A 13,572-nucleotide genomic window follows, 5' to 3' on the forward strand; every position below is an offset into this window, starting at 1 on the left:
TTATTTGCCCCAGTTAAATCATGTGCGGGATCTAAGCTTCCATGTCATTAACAGGACTGGATAAAGAGAGCGGAGGAGCTCGATTGCCCATCCCCCCTGCCTGAAGATCCGGCAGATGCTCTCCTAACGGAGATGCTAGCTCCGGCACCTTACGAGGTGTCAGCAAAGAAGGCCAAGAAGAAGGCCACGGGGACCCGAAAGGGTCTCCGGCGCAAGGTTGTATCGGACTCATCATCCAATGACTCCGACGCGCACTCCTCCCACAAAAACGAGGAGGAGGAAAGTTCTCCCCCCCCCCCAGCCGGGGGAGACAAGAAAAGGAAGGCCGACCCAACCAATGAGGCCGAAGGGTCCAAGAAGGGTAAGACCCTCCCTCTGGACTGCTCCACGATGGCCGCCTACAGCGGCGATGATTGGTTACCCAGGGTCAAGCCCCTGGCGAAGTCGTAAGTATTCGGACACCATAGTAATTTGTGGTATGTCGTACTGCACTGCTTCTTCTCATGCTGAACACGATTATGCAGTCTGTCCCAAGCTCATCTCAACGTAACTTCATCGAGCGGTTCGTTAGACTCGTCGGATATGAATAGCGGTTCTCTTCCGACCGCCTCCACTCCTTGCCTTGCGGACAACGTCGAGGTGTTGTCTCAACAGGCACCAGGCCAAGGGGAAGCAGTCCTGGAGGCGCCTCGAGGCGACCTTTTGGACCTTGGGCGCAAAGGGAGCCGGACTCCCATGGGCTCCAGGTTTGGCCCCCAGCCGAACACTGCACCGGAATCTTTGGTGGTTCCGGACTCTGGCGGACAACCCCCCGTTAAGAGGGGCAAGCTGCCCGTGCCAGTGTCCTCTGTCTATCCAGAGGCACCAGACAACTTGCTGGAAGCGCTTCGCGGCGCTTCCATCGATGAAGAGCACCGCACTATCATGAGTGCAGTGATCGAGAAAGTTTAGTCCGCCAAGAACGGACTGACCAAAGCTTGAGCCAGCCTCCTAACAAGCTTTGAGGTAAGCAATGAAGATATAGGAAAATATGCCCACATGGATACTAGCCCCTGATGCTCTATTTGGCGTTCGTAAAGAAAGGCCGGATAGAGGATCAAATGATAACTCGGGAGTCTAATCAGAAAAATGTCTATGTGTATGTGCAAGCTTCACTGCTGGCCACTACCGCACGTACTGCGGAGGTCTCTGTGCTGAAGCAGGACCTGGAGCGGTCCGAGGATGAGCTCGGCCTTACCAAGAGGCAGATCGAGGAGAGCAAAGGGTAAGCAATACCCTTGTCTATATATTTAAAAAGAAATTCGGGTGTAAAGTAATAGGATCATCATGGATTTGCCAGGGGCCACGACCGAAGTGGCAACCCTGAGGAAGGCGTTGTCCGAGGCCGAAGACAAAGCAGCCAAGGAGCGCATTGAACGGAAGAAGCAAGAAGCCCGAGTAGGCGAGGAGAAGCAAGAAGCCCGAGTAGGCGAGGTGCAGCAAGAGCTCGAGGCTCTCGTCGAAAAGCACAAGTCCTTGGAGCTTGACTCTAAGACGCGAGAGTCCAAGCTCGCGCAGGCGCTTGAAAGCGTCCGGAGTGCCAAGGCCGAAGCACACAAGGCCCTCCAGGAGATTGATGCGGTGAAGAAGATAGCAGCGGGTAAGGCATTCATTATGCAAAGCAAGCACGTGAAGGAGACTTTCCTTTTTCTTACCCAAGTTCGGAGCTCTCCAGGAGCGTTTGCAGATCTTCCCCGTAGTGTACTGGATGCCGTGGAGTTTTACCGAGCTGAGGAGGGGAGCTCGACGGAGAAGTTGTTCTGGTCTCAGTATGCTAGAACCGAACATCCCGTGCCCTTGAGTGGCCAACTGAAGCAGTTGGTCGAGCTTCACAAGGCGGCCAAACAGGCCATGAGGGGCCTTATAGTCCGGATGTGGCCTGGCGAGCCCCTGTTCGGCAGCTACTTCGGTCTGGGGAGGTGGCTTGTGGAAGCCTGCCCACGGCTTGAAGTCATAAAGCGGTCCGTCTGCATCGAGGGTGCGCGCAGGGCTTTTGGCCGGGGGAAGGTGCACTGGGCGAAGCTAGACACCATGAAGCTGGTGAAGGAGGGGCCGCTAGAGGGCAAGGAGCATCGCTGCCCCGAGATGTACTATGAGAGTGTCCTGAAGGGTTCCCGCCTTGTGGCGGATGAGTGTGCCAAGGATGTAATTTTTGAATGAACATGCTCATGTGATCCTGTAATATGAAACGAGTTCATTTGCGCCATGCGACGCTTTTTTTAATTTAAAATATTACCTTCTGTGCAGCCTGAGGGAGTCCTGGATTAGGGGGTGTTCGGGTAGCCGGACTATACCTTCAACCGGACTCCAGGACTATGAAGGTACAAGATTGAAGACTTCGTCCGGTGTCCGGATGGGACTTTCCTTGGCGTGGAAGGCAAGCTTGGCGATGCGGATATTCAAGATCTCCTACCATTGTAACTGACTCTATGTAACCCTAACCCTATCCGGTGTCTATATAAACCGGAGGGTTGTAGTCCGTAGGCAATCAACTCCATATACAACAATCATACCGTAGGCTAGCTTCTAGGGTTTAGCCTCCTTGATCTCGTGGTAGATCTACTCTTGTACTACCCATATCATCAATATTAATCAAGCAGGACGTAGGGTTTTACCTCCATCAAGAGGGCCCGAACCTGGGTAAAACATCGTGTTCCCTGCCTCCTGTTACCATCCGGCCTAGACGCACAGTTCGGGACCCCCTACCCGAGATCCGCCGGTTTTGACACCGACATTGGTGCTTTCATTGAGAGTTCCTCTGTGCCGTCACAATCAGGAAGGATGCCTCCTCCCGTCTTTAAAGACGGCGCCGTTGCTAAGGGAGCCTTGGCTGTCGGCCAAACCCTCCGGCTAGGTGGTTTCCTCATGACCGCCTGTTCGGCTGTTGCGCCGACGGTGACCTCTCGGGTCATCAAAAGCAACCTACACGTCAGCTCGGAGCTCGTCGAGCAGCTAGATCCAATGGAGCTCTCTTCCGTAAACGAGCTCTTGGATCGCATCGCCGCCCTGGGGGTCGCTACGGATTACGACCAGGTTGGGCTTAAACCCGATCTAAGAGAAATTAACTCTCCCCAAGTCACCCACCACGTTGCCGTGGTAGAGACGCAGTGCGGCGACCCTTCATCTATTTTAAGGACTAGCTACGTCCGAATTCCCGACCCCTCCAAGCCGGATACCCGCGGAGGGGGAGATGTAACTCAAGACCTGAGCTTAGGATCAGGCAACGGGCCAGATTCACTGGACAACATCCAAGAATCCGAACTTCAGAGTTCGGAAACTCTTCGGCCTCCGAATCTTGGATTGGGTGAGGTTTCAGATTCAACGACACCCGCCCACCCGATCATAAGCGATCTCTCCCAAATCAGGCAGAGGCCCGAGGAAACAGTACATCATTACTGGGCCAGATTCCTCCTGGTTATGAACAGGATAAAGGATTGCCGCGAGGAAGACGCAATCTCAATTTTCTGCAGTAATTGCACGGACAAGGGAATCCTTAACGCCGTAAGTCGTCGTGATATCACACGCTTCGCTGACTTGGCGTCCATAGTACAAAAATACTGTGCGATGGAAAGCGCCTGGAAAACCGAAATAAATTTTTGGGATAATCCGGCCTTGAATAGTAATCCCGTCCGAACTAAGAGGGTGCATCATCACAGGACACCCGGGATAAACACCAAAAAGCCAAAACCCTCTACAGGGCATGGAACCGTACTGGAAAGATGGCTTGATGGACCCTGTAGAATTCACAGTACAGAGGACGCCACACCAACTCACAGCCTTAGAGCATGTTGGATACTCCGGCAGGTGGCCAAAATCGGCGAGGACCTCTTAATTCCGGAGGCCGCAGAAAGCCAGCCCAAGGACACCAGTACCGTTCTCACAGTCTTCGAGACTTTCGCATCAAACAATGTGCGAAAAAGAACACTCCGCAGCCTCGCCGAAGTCTATCAAGTTGCAACAATAAATCCATGGAGCGACACTGCCATTACCTTCAACGCAAGTGATGAACCTAGATTCCGAACAGCCCGAGCACCAGCCGCATTGGTCCTCAGTCCCATAGTGGACGGCTTTCGCCTCACCAAGGTGCTCATGGATGGAGGCAGCGGACTGAACCTCATTTATGAGGAAACCCTTCAAAAAATGGAAATAGACTGGAACCGCGTCGAGCGAAGCAGCACAACCTTTAGAGGAATAATCCCCAGTCGGGAAGCGCGCTGCACAGGAAAAATCACACTAGATGTGGTGTTCGGCACGCCGGATAATTACAGGTCCGAAGAAGTCACGTTTCAGGTGGCCCCGTTTAAGAGCGGATATCACGCTTTACTAGGGCGGGAAGCATTCACAATCTTCCAAGCAATACCCCATTACGGGTACATGAAGCTTAAGATGCCCGGGCCGAATGGAATTATCACTCTAGCTAGTGATCCGGACATAGCACTCCGCGCCGAAAACAAGACGGCCGCATTAGCCCTTGAGGCGCTATCCGAAGCCTTAGCGGCCGAGGAACTGACTGCGCTGCGCTCCACGGTTAACAGGGATGATGTGATACTCGATAAGAGATCCAAATCCACATCCTTCAAGCCAGCTGACGAAATAGTCAAATTCCAGGTCCATCCAACGGACCCCAATAAAACAGCTTCCATCGGGGCACGACTGAACCCTGATGCAGACGCCGCACTGCGAGAGTTCCTACGAGAGAACTGGGACATCTTCGCCTGGCACCCTTCAGACATGCCAGGGATCCCACGCAGGCTGGCCGAACACAGCTTAAATATCCTAAAAGGATTTAAACCTGTCAAACAAGCCCTTCGGCGTTTTTCCGAACCCAAGAGACAGGCTATGGGAGAGGAGCTAGCCAAGCTATTGGAGGCCGGATTCATCAGAGACATAAAACATCCGGACTGGCTAGCAAACCTGGTGATGGTACCAAAGAAGGACAAATCCTGGCGCCTGTGTGTCGATTTTAAAGACCTTAACAAGGCTTGCCCAAAGGATCCCTTCCCCCTCCCCCGTATCGATCAAATTATCGATGCCACCGCAGGACACGATTTGTTGTGTTTCCTCGACGCATACTCCGGTTACCATCAAATCAAGATGGCAGAATCAGACCAAGCTGCAACAGCATTCATCACACCATACGGCCCATTCTGCTTCAACACAATGCCCTTCGGGCTGAAAAACGCCGGCGCAACATATCAGCGCATGATCCAGACATGTCTGGCAAACCAGATCGGCAAAACAGTGGAGGCGTATGTGGATGATGTGGTCGTCAAATCAAGACATGTCGAATCCCTAGTAAACGACTTGAGGCTTACATTCGATAACCTCCGAAAATATGACATCAAGCTCAACCCAGAAAAATGCGTCTTCGGCGTTCCAGCCGGAAAGCTCTTGGGCTTCATTGTATCCGGTAGAGGAATTGAAGCAAACCCAGCCAAGATCCGAGCTTTGTCACAATTGGATGTCCCAAAGGACCTTAAACAAATACAAAAATTAACCGGATGCGTGGCGGCTTTAAGCCGCTTCATCTCCCGCTTGGGAGAAAAGGCACTACCCCTTTATCGCCTCCTTCGGCGCACCGAACACTTCGAGTGGACGGATGCCGCCACGGCCGGACTTGATGAAATAAAAGCCATATTGGCAACAAACCCAGTCCTGGCCGCGCCAACACCGGCGAACCAATGTTATTGTACATTGCAGCAACACATCAAGTTGTCAGCGCAGTGCTCGTTGTCGAGCGGGAAACGGATGGACACAAATTCCCCCTTCAAAGGCCGGTCTACTACGTGTCCACTGTCCTCACTCCATGCAAATCACGGTACCCGCATTATCAAAAGATTGCATACGCGGTATTCATGGCATCCCGGAAGCTACGACACTACTTTCAAGAGTGTTCCATAACAGTAGCCTCGGAAGTACCACTCAACGATATTATCAACAACCGCGATGCAACGGGCCGGATTGCAAAATGGGCCATCGAGCTTCTCCCGTTCGATATAACCTATAAGCCACGGCGAGCTATTAAATCGCAAGTTTTGGCCGACTTCGTCGCAGAATGGACGGAGGCCGAGCTCCCTAAAGAGTACGGCACATATTCAAACTGGATTATGCATTTCGACGGCTCCAAAATGTTGGCCGGACTGGGGGCTGGCGTCGTCCTGACGTCCCCCACAGGAGACACAGTCCAATATGTGCTCCAGATCATGTACACGGATTCCAACAATGCAGCCGAATATGAGGCCCTCCTACATGGTCTCCGGATAGCAGTATCCATGGGTATCCAGCGCCTAGAGGTACGCGGGGATTCAAACCTCGCGATATCCCAAATAAATGGAGACTTCGACGCCAAGGACCCAAAAATGGCAGCTTACCGCAACGCCGTCCTAAAAATGTCAGCTCGGTTCGAAGGGCTGGAGTTTCACCATATAGCCCGAGAAAACAATCAAGCAGCGGACGTCCTGGCACGCATCGGAGCAAAACGCGATGCAGTCCCCCCCAACATCTTTTTGGAAAGATTGTTCAAGCCATCCGTAGCATGGGAGGGGGAACCCGCAAATAACAGCCCGGACCCAGCCGCACCACTCGACGCCGAACAATCTGACACAATTGGAGGCTCTGCCAATGAAATTACACCTTCAGCCCACGTAATAATGGCGGTTATCGCCCCGTGGACAGAACCATTCCTAGCCTACCTTACTAGGCAGGAACTCCCGGAGGACCAAAACGAGGCCCGCTGCATAGTGCGGCGATCTAAAGCCTATAGAGTCCATGAGGGAGAGCTTTATAAGAAAAGCACTACCGGAGTCCTTCAAAGGTGCATCTCCGAAGAGGAAGGGCGGAACCTTCTGGCTGAAATTCATGCCGGACTCGGTGGTCACCACGCCGCTGCTCGGTCCCTTGTTAGCAAGGCTTTCCGTACAGGCTTTTATTGGCCGACGGCCCGGGCAGACGCTCAGGACCTAGTCCAACGATGCGCTGGTTGCCAACTTTTTGCCAACCAAAGCCATATGCCACCCACCGCACTCCAAACTATACCCATCACCTGGCCTTTTGCGGTCTGGGGGCTTGACATGGTCGGACCCCTTAAAGGTGGGACCGATAGGAAAAAATACTTACTGGTCATGGTGGATAAGTTCACCAAATGGATAGAAGCCAAGCCTGTTAAAACGGCCGAATCCGGACCTGTGATAGACTTCATATCCGGGGTTGTACACCGTTATGGCGTCCCCCACAGCATCATAACCGATAACGGTACAAACTTTACCGCCGACGAGGTAAAACTCTGGTGCAAAAACATGGGCATCAAGCTCGATTATGCTTCCGTCTATCACCCACAAACCAACGGCCAGGTCGAACGTGCAAATGGTCTTATCATGAGCGGCATTAAACCCAGACTGGTGCGGTCCCTCAAGGAATCTAACACGCACTGGGTAGAGGAGCTCGACTCCGTGCTATGGGGGCTGCGGACCACGCCAAATCGCACCACCGGATACACACCATTTTTATGGTGTACGGCGCAGAGGCAGTTCTGCCCTGCGACATAATTCATGACTCACCTAGAGTGCGCATGTACGAAGAAAGAGAAGCCGAGCTCGATCGGCAGGACAACTTGGACGCCTTGGAGGAGGAGCGTGACGTGGCAAAAGCCCGTTCCGCATTTTATCAACAGCAGGCCCGAAGATATCAAAGCAGAGAAGTACGGGCCAAAAATTACAATGTTGGCGAACTAGTTCTACGCCTGCCGGATAAGAAAAAGGACAAACTCAAGCCCAAGTGGGAAGGTCCATTCATAATCGACCAAGTCCTGACTGGTGGGGCGTACCGCCTGCGAGATGCGTCGGAACAACCGACTCGAGCCGAACCCGTGGAACGCCACCCGTCTCCGAAGATTCTATGCCTAGCGCCGGACTCTGTGTTCGTCTCCTTCCTCTGTCCATCCTTTTTGCATTTTTCTGTCTTACATTTCTCTCCTTCCCATTCTTTTTCTTTTATAGCCCTTAAAGGCTCATCTAGTGACGCGCCACTCGCGCTCATTAAACCTGGGGGCTTCTTTAACAGAAGCTTATTTATACGGGCTTCACGCCCAACACATGCGTCAAACTTCCGCATGTACCCTTTTTCTTCACCATTATATGCATCGATATGACTTAAGTTTTGGCCAAGCTGGGTTGCCTGGCTCCTGTGCTTACCCCTACGTTCCCGATTGTTCGGCTAGGCGGTAAAGGGAGCACCTCTGCGATTGTTACTGCCGGGTCAGCCGGATGTGTACCTCAGACTGGGTGAAGCCGAAAGCTAGCGTTCTTAAGGGAATATTTGGTCGGTGAAATAAAAGATGATCTTTTTACTCATTTTATGTGCCCCCAGATGCTTTTTTCCTGCGTCTCTTCATGCAGTCCAGACATGCACTTTAGGGCATGCCTCCCAGTGAAAGGAACCCCTAACGGAACTATTCTCTCTGGAAGATGTTTCTTACTAACCATGTAATATAACATAACTAGTTGGGCACTTGTCTGATAAAGCACTGATGACCCCTACGCCTGGTCTCCATGCATACCCCGGTTCTTATATAACCGCTAGGGTATTCGGACACACTCCGGACCGTCAGGTCCCGAGGTTGAAGCGAAAAGGTCGGCAACGACAAACGATCTACAATCCGGCTAGAAGGCATTACACATGTCATTTCAAAATTACACAGTCATTCTGACTGATTGTATTCCTCTTCTATACCATCTAACAGGCTGTCTAATTTACAGTCCTGCTGGGAATACTTCGCGGCCAACTCTACTTGGCCGTATACTAAGCTTACAGGGATCTCCTTCCCGTCAGGCCCCACTGGTCCGACCTCGGCCATGTGGTTTGGGTCAGACTTCGTAAAACGGGTCTTCACCATGGCCCAGGCCTCCCTAGCGCCTTGTCGGCAGGCCGATATCTTCCACAACCGGAAGCGCCGCCGAGCTCCCTTCAGCTTCTCCGCAAGCTCTCCAAGGCCCTCGGGCACGGAGTGGGCAGGCCATAAGGCTTGGGCAATACCCCGCATCGCCTGCCGAATTCGCTCGTGCAGTTGCAAGAGTTCGGGAAGAAGGTCACCCGTAGAACCGGGCATCTCCTCTGCAGGACGACCTGTGAGCATACCTACAGACATTACTCTGTTAGTCGACTTCCTCGCCGAACTCTTTTTTCAAAGTTCGTTCAAGCACTTACTAAAAATGCCGCGTCGAAGCCGCTGATTCTCCTTCGTGGAGTCCGACAGCTGGCCACGAACATCTTTAAGTTCGACGTCCAGCTTGGTGTTGGCATCCTGAAGATCATTCTTCTCTCGCCTCACCTTTGTCAACGTACTTTCACCGGCCTTTAGCCGGCGTAAGAGTTGTTGCTTGTCCGGATCGAGTCCGGCGCCATCTGCAATATGATTTGTCAGATTTGCACCCACACCGCACAATACTAATCTTTCAAAGTGTATCTTACCTGAGGGGGTCTCTTTGGGCTCCCCTGCTGCGGCTAGTGCGGCCTCTAGTTGGGCCTTGCACTTTTCCAACTCCTGGGACAGTACGGTATTCTTCTCTGTAAGAAGCTGCATATTAAATGATCCTTAAATCAGTTGCTCTAACTGCTTCAAGTCCCGGGGGCTACTGGCATATATATATATATATATATATATTTAACCAAAATTTTCTTACCCGTATGTCTTTTACATACTGCTCCGTGGATCTGGCTAAACCATTTTAAGCGGCACGGAGGTACGCATCTCCCGAATTAAAGGCATCTAAAGCCTCTTGGGAGAAACAAGCGTCGCGTAGAATTGTCCGGCGACGCCTGTGGTTCATGGCACTCTCCACTTCAGAATTTGTGGCAGACAGCCTGTCCGCATCCTCTGTCGGAGGAGCGTCTGGTGCGCGCCTTGTGCTCGTCTCCGCTTCCTGGCCAGACGTTGGAGCCTAACTGGTGGAGGCGCGATTGGCAACCTCTCCGGATGTAGTCCGGCGAGGTCCCTTCGTTCTGAAGATAGCATGAATGTTAATATGCCCTGCCAGAATAACTCCAGGGAAACAAAGGGTGCACTATACCCTTGCGCCGGCATCTCAGTCCGGACTACATTCCTTTTTGCCCCACGGGGCCCTGCGGCCCCTCGTTGGCTAGCCGTCGCAGGTTCGGCCTCCTGCCTCGGAAATCTCCCCTGCAAAACACGGCTGTCGTCAGAAACACCGGGCTACGTGAGGGTGGAATCTCTTTCAAGGGAATAAGACCCCGATTTCTGTCACCTGGGAGGCCGGGATTAACCCTGGGTAATCCGCTGTAATGGCTACCAAGGTATTGTCCTTGCTTAGCTGATGGAACACCCCGTCGATAAGCTCCACCGATATGTCCGGATCCTCTTCGGAGTCCGGATTGAGGGACCGTTCTGGGTCCTCGGGCTGTGGAGGGCGGCTGTTTATATCCTTTACCTCTTGTCGCAGTTCCTACATTGAAGTCGTTAGACTACCTATCTAACCATGGGAGTATAAAACAAACGGGCAAGCGCAATTGTTCACTTACCCAACTTGGAGGATCGTACATACTGAATCCGGCCCGTGGGTTGACGCAGAGGAATTCCTCCTTCTCTCCCTTGTACAAAGAGGATAAGATCTTTACTAAGGCGGCGGCTGAGGCCGACCCCTTACGACCGTAACGTGTGGCGTCATCCTCCCCGTTGAAATCCCACATGGGGTGGCCTCTATATTGAAGCAGCTGCACCCCCCCGCATAATGCATGCCGCCATGACTCCAATCATGGTTAGTCCGGAATGAGCCAACAGTCTTATCCGGCCCATCAAGTAAAGGACGTCTCTGTCGCTTTCTCTCTGAGAGCTCCGCGGATGCCAACTCAAGCGTTTCTTCAATGGAGCACTGTTGAACTCAGGGAGACCGACCCGGATAGGGTCCGGTAGCAGGACGTCATCTATGTAAAACCATTCCGAAGGCCAGTCCTCGGACGCCTTCTTTGGGGTTCCGGATAGGTATCCGGTCCCGGCGATGCGCCATACTTCGGCTCCACCCACTTGGTATATAGACCCCTCTTGAGAATGGGGCACCAGGCAGAATAACCTCTTCCACAGCGCGAAATGAGCCTCAATGCCTAAAAATAGCTCGCAAAGGGCGACGAAACCCGCAATATGCAATACGGAGGCGGGCGCGAGATTGTGCATCTAGAGGCCGTAGAACTCCAGAAGACCGCGGAGAAATGGATGAATTGGAAATCCCAGTCCCCTTATTAGATAGGGGACGAGGCACACCCGCTCTCCTTTAGAAGGATTGGGGGTGCTCTCCGCTTGTTTTCCGCCATTGTAGGTGGCGAGACCGGCTCGGACCGGGACCATGTATGCCTGAGGGAGAAATCCCTTGGCCTGAAGCGACACTAACTCGCTATGCGGGATGGTGCAACTCTCCTAGTCCCCGGGTTTAGGACCGGAGGGGCGAGGGGAGCAGCTGCGACGGCTGGTCATGTTGGAATGGACCTTTGCTGGAAGCGCTCTGATGATAACTCGCGGAAAGGAGAAGATGTGGTTTGGACCTAAATCCCCATCCCGTTAAATAGGCGGCTCGTTTATACGGCTAGGGGTGTGGACGTAAAAACGCCTTGGCTTTTCGCATTCGTTTGACACGTGGAAGATGGCCATTATTGGGCGTGGAAGCCAAGGAGCAATACATTACAAAAATCGGACATTATTCCTACAGGTACACAAGATTTGGAGAAGAACCCGCCTTGCAATGCCGAACAATCTGCGCGTCGGACTCGTCGTTGTTGAAGCCTGGTTCGGGGGCTACTGAGGGAGTCCTGGATTAGGGGGTGTTCGGGTAGCCGGACAATACCTTCAACCAGACTCCAGGACTATGAAGGTACAAGATTGAAGACTTCGTCCCGTGTCCGGATGGGATTTCCTTGGCGTGGAAGGCAAGCTTGGCGATGCGGATATTCAAGATCTCATACCATTGTAACTGACTCTATGTAACCCTAACCCTATCCGGTGTCTATATAAACCGGAGGGTTGTAGTCCGTAGGCAATCAACTCCATATACAACAATCATACCGTAGGCTAGCTTCTAGGGTTTAGCCTCCTTGATCTCGTGGTAGATCTACTCTTGTACTACCCATATCATCAATATTAATCAAGCAGGACGTAGGGTTTTACCTCCATCAAGAGGGCCCGAACCTGGGTAAAACATCGTGTTCCCTGCCTCCTGTTACCATCCGGCCTAGACGCACAGTTCGGGACCCCCTACCCGAGATCCGCCGATTTTCCTTTTGAGGGATGAGGGAAATCCTTGATTTATATCTGAGAAGATTAACCAAACCTTTACCTTGTAGCTCAGACGTCAGCCCTTCTCAGCAGAGCTCGTCTTCGGGGGATCTCCTTCTGGAGATGATGGAGAGTGGGACGCCTCCCCCTGCCCTGCCGCCTAGCGAGGCGGGCGAACTTGAGGTGTCGTCACGGAGGGTTTCTCTGAATCCGGCAGGGGCGGAAGGTAGCTATGCAGCCCCCCGATGTTCTCCGCGCCCGGCCTTCGAAAGAGGTCATGGGACGAGCCCGGCACCGTCTGGTGCTCGGCCGGAGGAGCTAAAGATTCTGCTGGGGCGAGCTTCTATCTCAGAGGAGCACCGTGCATTGATGGGCATGGTGATTGAAAGGATTTCATCCGCAGAGAGCGGATTGTATGAGGCCGTCAAAAGTTTACTGACGGGTTTCGAGGTACATTAGATAATGTATACTTTTGTCAGTTGCGCATGAATAAGATGCGCCCTGTGTAGATAGTAGCCCCTGAGACTCTGCATGTCGTCAAGAAATGACGGCACGCGGAGGATCATAACCCCAGGTCTAAGATGTCGCCTTTGAATGTAGGCGGCAGGGTGTCCAGAATCGAGCCGAACTGACGATTTTGCCAAACTAAAGCGGCAACTGGACGTGGCAGATGCCGACATCACGCTTGTCAATAAGCGGCTTGATGAGGCTCAAGGTATGTAATTCCTCGGGCGGCATCAGGTAAGAATAGTTTTATGCCTGTGTCTTACGATGTGTGTGCTTGATGCAGATGGTGCGGCCGCCGTGGAGAGTCTTAGGGCAGAACTTGCCCGAGCTAAAGAACAAGCCAGCGAAAGTGATGCGGCCACCAGGAAAGCCCTTGAAGAGCTGAGAGCCGAACAGTCTGCTCATTGCCGAAGCAAGGAAGAGATGGCCGAGATGGCCGAAAAGTTAAAAAGCGCTACAGACCATTGCAGACTTCTTGAAAAAGAAGACCAGGCGAAACAGACGAACTTAGAGAAGGCCGTTGCCAATGCCAAGGACGCGCGCTCTGTGATGAGAGCTGCGAAGGAGGAGCTGCGTTAGGCCGAACAGATTGCGGCTGGAAAGCCCTTTATGCTGCGAAGGAAATTTTGCGATCCGAAGTTTGCTCCATTGGACCGGATGTGGAGTGTGGAGGACACCTATCTAGACTTGGTAGCGAGTGCTGCTGATGCGACTGAACACTTTCGAGATCAGAAAGATCGCGAAGTGGAAAA

The sequence above is a fragment of the Triticum aestivum genome, chromosome 1A, assembly GCF_018294505.1.
Source record: "Triticum aestivum cultivar Chinese Spring chromosome 1A, IWGSC CS RefSeq v2.1, whole genome shotgun sequence".
Lineage (NCBI taxonomy): Eukaryota > Viridiplantae > Streptophyta > Magnoliopsida > Poales > Poaceae > Triticum > Triticum aestivum.